The 9,296-nt window shown below is 34.4% G+C and overlaps 1 long non-coding RNA gene across 1 annotated transcript; it reads right to left on the bottom strand.

Moving 5' to 3' along the window:
- Positions 1 to 1,013: 1,013 nt before the first annotated feature.
- On the bottom strand, positions 1,014 to 2,387 carry LOC126882890 (uncharacterized). Its single transcript, XR_007697421.1, has 3 exons — positions 2,161 to 2,387; positions 1,834 to 1,942; positions 1,014 to 1,179 (listed from the first exon to the last, which is right to left on the bottom strand). It is a non-coding gene; the product is annotated as an uncharacterized LOC126882890 (long non-coding RNA).
- Between the last annotated feature and the right edge of the window lie 6,909 nt (positions 2,388 to 9,296).

Here is a 9,296-nt window from a genome sequence, read left to right as displayed (position 1 = left end):
ACTTTGCTCCCCTACCATAATATATCTGCTTGTTCCTACAACCAGAAACAAAATTAGAAAACTATAGGTACTTCCAAGTCATGCGATAGCTTTTTCGTTTTCCGGTGACACAATTGTAATGTATCTGCTTGTTTCAACTGCGTAGCTTCACTAGAAACGAAATTAGAGAACTATAGCTTCTTCCAAGCCCTATGTTAACTTTTTCGCTTTCCGGTGACCCAATTATAATATATCTGCTTGTTCCAACTCAGTTGCTTCACCAGAAGCGAAGTTAGGAAACTATAGGCTCTTCCAAGATGTGCGTTACCTTTTTCGGTTTCCGACGACACAATTATAACATATCTACTTGTTCCAACTCCGTTGCTTCACCAGAAGCGAAGTTAGGAAACTATAGGCTTTTCCACGTTGTGCGTTACCTTTTTCGTTTTCCGGTGACCCAATTATAATATATATGCTTGTTCCAACTACGTTGCTTCACCAGAAGCGAAGTTAGAAAACTATTGGGTCTTCCAAGTTGTGCGTTACCTTTTTGGCTTTCCGGTGACCCAGTTATAATATATCTGCTTGTTCCAACTCCGTTGCTTCACCAGAAGCGAAGTTAGAAAACTATTGGGTCTTCCAAGTTGTGCGTTAGCATTTTGGCTTTCCGGTGACCCAATTATAATATATCTGCTTGTTCCAACTCAGTTGCTTCACCAAAAGCGAAGTTAGGAAACTATAAGCTCTTCCAAGTTGTGCGTTACCTTTTTCGCTTTCCGACGACACAATTATAATATATCTACTTGTTCCAACTCCGTTGCTTCACCAGAAGCGAAGTTAGGAAACTATAGGCTCTTCCAAGTTGTGCGTTACCTTTTTCGTTTTCCGGTGACATAATTATCATATATCTGCTTGTTCCAACTCCGTTGCTTCACCAGAAGCGAAGTTAGAAAACTATTGGGTCTTCCAAGTTGTGCGTTACTTTTTTGGCTTTCCGGTGACCCAATTATAATATATCTTCTTGTTCCAACTCCGTTGCTTCACCAGAAGCGAAGTTAGAAAACTACTGGGTCTTCGAAGTTGTGCGTTACCTTTTTGGCTTTCCGGTGACCCAATTATAATATATCTGCTTGTTCCAACTCCGTTGCTTCACCAGAAGCGAAGTTAGAAAACTATTGGGTCTTCCAACTTGTGCGTTACCTTTTTGGCTTTCCGGTGACCCAATTATAATATATATGCTTGTTCCAACTACGTTGCTTCACCAGAAGCGAAGTTAGAAAACTATTGGGTCTTCCAAGTTGTGCGTTACCTTTTTGGCTTTCCGGTGACCCAGTTATAATATATCTGCTTGTTCCAACTCCGTTGCTTCACCAGAAGCGAAGTTAGAAAACTATTGGGTCTTCCAAGTTGTGCGTTAGCATTTTGGCTTTCCGGTGACCCAATTATAATATATCTGCTTGTTCCAACTCAGTTGCTTCACCAAAAGCGAAGTTAGGAAACTATAAGCTCTTCCAAGTTGTGCGTTACCTTTTTCGCTTTCCGACGACACAATTATAATATATCTACTTGTTCCAACTCCGTTGCTTCACCAGAAGCGAAGTTAGGAAACTATAGGCTCTTCCAAGTTGTGCGTTACCTTTTTCGTTTTCCGGTGACATAATTATCATATATCTGCTTGTTCCAACTCCGTTGCTTCACCAGAAGCGAAGTTAGAAAACTATTGGGTCTTCCAAGTTGTGCGTTACTTTTTTGGCTTTCCGGTGACCCAATTATAATATATCTTCTTGTTCCAACTCCGTTGCTTCACCAGAAGCGAAGTTAGAAAACTACTGGGTCTTCGAAGTTGTGCGTTACCTTTTTGGCTTTCCGGTGACCCAATTATAATATATCTGCTTGTTCCAACTCCGTTGCTTCACCAGAAGCGAAGTTAGAAAACTATTGGGTCTTCCAACTTGTGCGTTACCTTTTTGGCTTTCCGGTGACCCAATTATAATATATCTGCTTGTTCCAACTCCGTTGCTTCACCAGAAGCGAAGTTAGAAAACTATTGGGTCTTACAAGTTGTGCGTTACTTTTTTGGCTTTCCGGTGACCCAATTATAATATATCTTCTTGTTCCAACTCCGTTGCTTCACCAGAAGCGAAGTTAGAAAACTACTGGGTCTTCGAAGTTGTGCGTTACCTTTTTGGCTTTCCGGTGACCCAATTATAATATATCTGCTTGTTCCAACTCCGTTGCTTCACCAGAAGCGAAGTTAGAAAACTATTGGGTCTTCCAACTTGTGCGTTACCTTTTTGGCTTTCCGGTGACCCAATTATAATATATCTGCTTGTTCCAACTCTGTTGCTTTACCAGAAGCGAAGTTAGAAAACTATTGGGTCTTCCAACTTGTGCGTTACCTTTTTCGCTTTCCGGTGACACAATTATAATATATCCGCTTGTTTCAACTGCGTTGCTTCACCAGACACGAAGTTAGAAAACTATAGGTTCTCCAAGTCGTGCGTTACCTATTTCGCTTTCCGGTGACACATAATATATATCTGCTTATGAATGTTTTTTTGATATTGATAACTATTTCCGAAGTGAAAGTCGAAAGGTCAAGTAAACTTGATTTCAAACTCGAATTGTGGCTTATGCCCAAATAAAATAATAAATCTTATTTTTAATACATGTTATTTTTAGTACAACAATGAACTAACATTTTTTAAAAAGGTCCGCATGTACATTTTTTTATTTCAGCTTCTATTTCCGTTCAGATCGGATTTAAGTTGTTTCTTTAAATTAAATGGTTCTTTATTGAGGATCCCACAATAATGATTTTCCACGGTAAACATCAATTTCCTTCCGACAGTTCCGACCATTCCATTACTAACAAATATTCAACTCATGCGCGCCAAAACCAACAAACCACTCGCAAACCCGTCCAAATACGTATTGCGAACCATCAAAGCGTTTGTTGAAAAACCGACAGAATTTAGATCGTGGTGCGCCGTGTGCGTGCCGTTTGTGCGTCACTTGAAAACACGTACTAATCTGACGAATACGCTGCGCGCGAGCGGCTCGCACACCGAGCAGAGCGCATATGTATCTCCGCCTTTAAGTTAAACCAAGAACCAAGAACCAGCTAAAGTTTCTATTAAGCGTGGAGTCAGACAGGGATGTGTTATGTCACCGATATTGTTCAATGCCTACACCGAACCAATTTTTGATGAAGCGTTAAATAATCGTCTCCAAGGTGTTAAAATCGGTGGTGAAATTATTAATAACATCAGATACGCAGACGTAGACAGCAGATGACACCGTCATAATGACAGAGAGTCTGGAAGACCTTCAAACCCCGTTGAACGTTATAAACAACGAACGTATTGCAAAGGGCTTAACAATCAACGCAAAGAAAACAAAATGGATGGTGGTCGGAAAAATTAATATCGAAGGCTCAGTATACTAAAATTAGATAACAAAATCCTGGAAAGGGTTGAAAGTAATGAGAAAATTCGAACAGAATAGAACTTGCACGAAAAAGTTTTATTAGCTGGCGTTCTATATTGTGCAGTAGAAGTCTTTCATTGACCACACGTCTAAGAGTATTGAAGTGCTACATCTGGTCCGTTTTGTTCTATGGATGTGAAACTTTGACAACAAAAGTGAAGAATCTCAACAAATTAAAAGCGTTCGAGTTGTGGTGTTACAGTCGCATGCTCAGAATCCCATGAACAGCACACATATTCAACTAACGTGTGCTGGAGGCCATGCACAAAGAGCGAGAATTGATCAAAAGCATAAAAATGGGAAAGGTTCAATACTTCGGTCATATAATGAGAGAACCTAAATATCGCTTATTCCGGTTGATCACTCAGGGCAAAATTGAAGGAAAACGCTGGGTTGGAAGAAAACAATTGTCCCGGCTGCGTAACATTAGACAATGGACAGGTCGAACGGTCGAGGAATTGTTTCATATAGCTGCTGACCGAGAAACGTTCCATCAGCTTGTTAATACGACGAGCCAATGCTTGAAAACAAGCACGGCACACAAAGAAGAAAATACTAGAAGTTTTAACTTCTTTTAAATTTTTTTAATACGAAGAATTGGTGATTGTCAAGTCCTGATAGACGTAGGAGAGGGCTACTTACGAGAACCTAGTGGAAGACAGTCAGACTTGCAATCTCTATGAATGGCATTAATAATGTTATGATCCAAATATAACCTTGTGGGGAAATGTATTTAAGGAAGCACATCGCATAGAAATGAAGACAAAACTAATAAAATGAATATAATATTTTTGTAAGAAATGGTACTAATGGTAGGTATTGAAGTTATTGCTATATTGAGCTTGAAATGGAATAGTCTGGGCAGATTATCGGAGAATAGGCCATTTTTGGAAAAAGTTATTTACCAGCAATTTTATTGCTGGAATCGAATCTTATGATTCTATATATGTATATTAATAATATAGGTATGCAAAGTCCGCAGATAGTGTGCTACTTTTTTATAAACAAAATGGCGCCTGAAAATCGTATTTTTTTCAATTTTTGCTCTATAACTCAAATCAAAGATTTTAACTTTACACCAAAAACACCCAAATAAAAATTCACCGTAATTAAATTTTGCATAGAGACGTGTTTTCCTGATTTACTTCGATGAAAAATTTCCCCGGAAAATGCGGGTTTTTCCAACAAAATCTTTAATTTTCAACTAAAATTTTAGATAAGTAATTGCTTAACAATAATTAAATAACTTGGTGATATAAAAGTTCTTTCCGTATAGATTATAATTCCAGAAGCCGTTGGAAATTAAATGAACAGTTTAGCAACAAATGAATTGTTAATTAAAAATTTACGGTCGCTATAATAACCTCAATAATTATGATACATAAGAATCACTATGATTTTTGAATAAAAAGAAAATGTCCCTATGTAATGTACTTTACAGAATTGAAATTGGACTGTTTAAGCGGCCTCAGGAATATTTTAAAAATAAAAACAATTTTTTGGCTTATTAACAAATAAAGTATTTCGGGAAACATTAAATTAAATTAAATCATAAAAACGATATTGGTAAAAAAGCGGCAGGATGCTTCTTTAAGAAAAACGTTTAATTCTGATGAGTGGTTCCTAACATACAACCGGTCAAAGTTGACCGGCATTTACAGCAAATATATAAACAATAGGGTCATAATTTTTAAACCGTCACCTTTTTATTTTTGCCCTCTTTCTCCACACCAATTTTCATATCTTTAAAATACTGATAACATATATTATTATAATAAAAACTATCGATATTACGCGTGAAAATTGCCAAAAATAGCAAAATTACAATCAAAAATTAGGTTGGAGAAAATGTAATCAATCTCACAGTTCAAAATCGGTATACGTTTAAAAAATTCATTTTCTCGGCTTCCCATGGAGCAATTCTCTTCATTCTTTTTTGTTCCCAAGTAACTCGAGTAGGGCCATCTAACTAACGCATTATTAAATGTAAAAGTTGCTTTTGTTTTGTTATTATAAAATAATTTATTTATTATAACAAAAAATTTTAATTTGTTTAAATAAAGATTGTTTAAATAATTATACAGCTTTCAAATGAGAATATTTGTGTTTTTAACGTTAAAAGGTAAACTTCTAGTAAATTTATCTAAAAAAAGTATACAACTGGAAAAAATATGTAGTTTTCTTTTCTTATAAATTAATTAATTTATTATAACAAAAAAGAGGCAAGTTTGACATTTAATAATGCGTTAGTTATATGGCTCTACTTGAGTAACTTGGGAACAAAAAAAGAATGAAGAAAATTGCTCCATGGAAAGCCGAGAAAATGCATGTTTTTAACGTATACCGATTTTGAACTTTCAGATTACATTTTCGTCAACCTAATTTTTGATTGGAATTTTGCTATTTTTGGCAATTTTCACTCGTAATATCGATAAATTTTATTATAATAATATATGTTATCAGTATTTTAAAGATATGAAAATTCGTGTGGAGAAAGAAGACAAAAATGAAAAGGTGACGGTTTGAAAATTATGATCCTATCAACGGCGGATCCAGCAACCTTGCAAGGAGGGGGCAATGAAATAAAAATTTTCTCGTCACTCGCGTACGCAGGATTCTTTTTCGGTATGTTCTGTTACTTTATTTTTCTTCATGTACCATGTTCTTTCAGAACGTTGGTTACTATCATAGCTATCTTAATTTTATTTACTGCCACTCTAAATCAACCACGAAGTGCTTTTTCGTCCTGGACTGTGTTTGCCTTCTATTATCACTTGCATAATATTTTGTAGCAACCTATATTTGAAAATTCTCATTACATGTCCAATATACTCCACTTCTCTATTCTTGATGCCTTCTATAATCTCAGTAGTCTTGCTGAGACGTTCTAGTATTGTGGAGTTTCGAATCTTCTTCGCCCAAGATACTTTTAAAATTCTTTTATAGAACCATATTTCGAAAGCCTCAATGCGATTTAGATAAGTAGATCGATTTTATTCACAGTCCAAGACTCGACATCATACAGTAAGACCGAGAACACTTACTTTGGAGAAGGAATTCTGTTTTATGTTTCATTCCGTTATTCAATTATCAACAGGACACAATACTCACTATTTATTTTCAATCGTAATTATCTCTTTCTTAAAAAAAGGCGACACCAGGCGAAGTCTCAAGGAGGGGGCAATTGACCCCATTGACCCCCCCTTGATTCCGCGCCTGGATCCTATTGTTTATATCTTTGCCGTAAATGTCGGTCAACTTTGACCGATTGTATCTCAGGAACCGATGATCAGAATTAAATAGAAGCGTCCTGCCGCTTTTTTACCAGTACCGTTTCCATGATTTAATTTAATTTAATATTTCCCGAGATATTCTATTTGTTTATAAGCCAAAAATTGGTTTATAATTTTAAAATATTCCTGAGGCTGCTTAAATAGTCTAATTTCAATTCTGTAGAATACATTAGATAGGTACAGTGTCTTTTTATACAAAAATCATAGTGATTCTTATGTATTATAATTATTGTGGTTATCATAGCGACTGTAAATTTTTAATTAAATAAATTTTTAATTAACAATGGAATTGTTACTAAACTGTTCATACAATTTCCATCGGCTTCTGGAATTATAATCTATATGGAAAGAACTTTTACAATACCAAGTTATTTAATTATTGATAAACAATTACTTATCTAAAATTTTAGTTGAGAATTAAAGATTTTGTTGGAAAAACCAGCATTTTCCGGGGAAAGTTTTTATCTAAATAAATCGGGAAAAACACGTCTCTATGCAAAATTTAATTACGGTGAATTTTTATTTGGGTGTTTTTGGTGTAAAGTTAAAATCTTTGGAGTTATGGAGCAAAAATTGAAAGAAAAAAAAACACGATTTTCGGGCGCCATTTTGTTTATAAAAAAGTAGCACACTATCTGCGGACTTCGCATACCTATATTATTAGAATATAGAATCATAAGATTCGATTCCAGCACTAAAATTGCTGGTAAATAACTTTTCCTTGTATTTTGCTAATTAGCCCAGAGTAGAAGTAGTACTCGTAGTATTGCTTATTTTTACTCAAACAAATCTGTAATGCGAATCAATGAAGAATCTATTTAGTCTTCATTGTCACATGTTTTAAGAGGTCTATACAAGAGATTCGAAACAAAAGAAAAAGAATAATAAAGTTAAAAACAAATAAAAACAAATACACAAGCAAATTTTTTAATATAAACTAAATGTCTAATTTCTTAGCACTGCTACAAATTTGAATACATATTTCTTCTGTTAGAAAAGATTTCAGAATAATTTTTGTGAAAAGGGAAAAATGTAAACAGCGACTTCGTAAAATTTTATCTTGTTTTACGAGGTACAAACTTTTTAGTGGAATTCACAAACTCGTTAAGAATTATGTAGGTAGCCGTTTACTGTTATAACGTAAATAAGGAAAACATCTAATGCATAATACATGAGTGGTCCCCGAACAAGTTACCTGAAAATATTGGGACAAAAGGGGAAAATGGAAGACTTAATATATATCATTTTAGTCCGAGCACTTTATCTTAAAAATATTTTCTACTTACTATTTATTTATTTATTTCGTTTAAATATTATGTGTATGTGAGATTGAGCCGCAATTATTGGTGTAATGAAAATTACATTTCTAATTATAGTCCAAGTAATGAAACTTAAAATAGGACAAAACCTCGCAATTTTTACAGAATGGATCGATTTGCTTGAAAATTTGAGAATAAGTAGTGGATAGTCCAAGAATCAAAATCTATATGATGCCGAAAGGCGCTTTTACTATGGGGGTGGTTGCCACCCCATCTGGGGGGGGGGGTGGAAATTTTTTATTATATTTTAATCACAAAAGTTGGTAAAAACGTTCATTCTTAACAAAAAACGTTCTATACATTTTTTTAATAAAATTGATAGTTTTCGATTTACAGTAGAGCGTCGATAATCCGAACTAATTGGTACAGGGGTAGTTCGGATTATCAAATTGTTCGGATTATCGAACATATGTTCAAAATACATACAAAGCTCATAAACATAGTACATATGTACATACGTTTTAGTTACAAGGAATAAAACACCTGCATAATAAACAAATATATTCTATGTATTTCTGCATAAACAAAACAAAAATCCGCGGTCATATTTTGCCCATATTGTCATATTAAATCCAAAAATTCGGTCCGCGATCATATTTTTTAATTTTATAAAAAATTTTTGCGTTCGGATTAGCGAACGTTCGGATTACCAGGGATCGGATTATCGACGCTCTACTGTATTCGCTATCGAAAGTGTTGGTTTTATTTCGAAAAAATCAATGTTTTTAATAAGTTTTCGGCTAATAACTCCAAAAGTTTTCGTTTTATCAAAACAACTTTACTTAACAAAAATGTACCTTTTGAAAAAATAAACAAAAACGTGTTTTAGGTTTTTTTTAAGACCAATAGTAATCGAGCTATCCTTTATTATATGTTGGCTCTTCTTCGTGAAATGCTAAATATTGTAGTTTCAAAGTCAAAAGACGAGAAAACTATGCATTTTTCGAGGACAACTTGTTGAAACTAATTTAAAGTATTGAAAAGATCTATCTCCAGAAATAAAAAAGTCTCTAGTAGCTCAAAAATTAAGTAACTTATAATGAAAAGAATGTCAGTCCCTATTTTTTTCAGCGAAAAGTGATTGGAAGCAACCCCCTAATCACCACCCTAATTAAAATTAGTCATTGACCTTATTTGGTCTTTTTTTATTTATGTATTAATAATAGGTTCTAAAAGTGTGACCGGCTTAGAATGAATAGTTTTTAAAAAAAATGGA

Source organism: Diabrotica virgifera, chromosome 4, assembly GCF_917563875.1.
Source record: "Diabrotica virgifera virgifera chromosome 4, PGI_DIABVI_V3a".
Taxonomy (NCBI): domain Eukaryota; kingdom Metazoa; phylum Arthropoda; class Insecta; order Coleoptera; family Chrysomelidae; genus Diabrotica; species Diabrotica virgifera.
This window is presented reverse-complemented; position numbering and strand designations above follow the sequence as displayed.